The sequence below is a fragment of the Nicotiana attenuata genome, unplaced genomic scaffold (assembly GCF_001879085.1).
Source record: "Nicotiana attenuata strain UT unplaced genomic scaffold, NIATTr2, whole genome shotgun sequence".
In the NCBI taxonomy this organism is placed as follows: domain Eukaryota; kingdom Viridiplantae; phylum Streptophyta; class Magnoliopsida; order Solanales; family Solanaceae; genus Nicotiana; species Nicotiana attenuata.
Window position 1 is genome coordinate 59,411 of NW_017673482.1, and position 1,172 is coordinate 60,582.

At 38.7% G+C, this 1,172-nt stretch overlaps 1 pseudogene; it reads right to left on the minus strand.

Annotated features, from left to right (window-relative positions):
• Positions 1-840: 840 nt before the first annotated feature.
• The window catches only part of LOC109216485, an 11,290-nt pseudogene continuing 10,958 nt past the window's right edge, over positions 841-1,172 (minus strand).

The window sequence follows — 1,172 nt, forward strand, 5'->3', positions numbered from 1 at the left end:
ACTATAGTGTTAAATCTACTATTCAGTTAGGTAATTAATTAGGTTCCCGCTTCCTGTCTAACTGAGTAAAAATAAAGACAACAGATACTGATCCTCAATCAACAAGCTGATGAAACTTTGTGATTATTAGAATTTTGGACCAAAATGATAAATCATAGATCATTTCTTGTTAGTTCCGTATTAGGGACTTTAGACTTGAAGGGAGCCTTGGTGTACCTGGTAAAGTTACTGCCATGTGACCAGGAGGTCACGGATTCAAGCGATGGAAACAACCTCTTGCAGAAATGTAGGATACAATAAATCCTTGTGGTTTGGCTTTTTCCCGGACCCGCGCATAGCGAGAGCTTAGTACACCTAACTGTCCTTGTGCTCTGCTGTAGCTGAAGTTTACAGCAGCAACACAAAAATCACAAGTTTTACAAGAATCTACTACATTAGATCTCAGAAGTGACGAAAATAATAGAAGAATCATAATATACATAGTTTTCTTACTTTTAAGAAGAGAAATAGATCAAATTTGGAACATAAAGGATACTTGGTTTATAGGATAATTTTGACGTCTATAAGGACCTTTACTCGCCAACAAAGAAAAAAAAAGAAATTGAACAGAAGCCTGAGGATTGATCCATAATTGAAGCCTCAACAGGTTGATGTGCAGGCCAAAGTAAATGATGTAACAACCCTTATAGACGCTCTGCAAAGAAGATTATACAGGTTAAAGTCATTGGAAAAAATATATATAAAAGGAACTCAAATGTACGAAAGTACTTAATCGTACTCACAGCTGGAAGAGAAGGCATAAAAGTCTGAGGATCGATCCATCATTTCGTGCACTTTAACTTAATCTTGTCTGCCCCACGAGCTGCAGTCTACCTCAAGCTTGTCTTCCCCCGTCATTTCTGCAACATATTCCTTAATCTTTAGGTCTGAATCTTTTAGTTGAGGGTTGCGGATCAGTGAGATAAAATCTAATGAAGCAATATCTCCAAAACTATCCGGGATCTCCTTAAGCTCATAACAGCTATATATTTTTAATTCCTCGAGCACAGGAAATGATTCCTCTCCAACCTGCCATTTAGAAAAGGACACCTCAAGCAATCCTAGCGATTTGAGATTCTCAAAGGCGACTTCTTCCATGTTCCATTCTTTACCCCCCCCCCCCCCCCCCACCC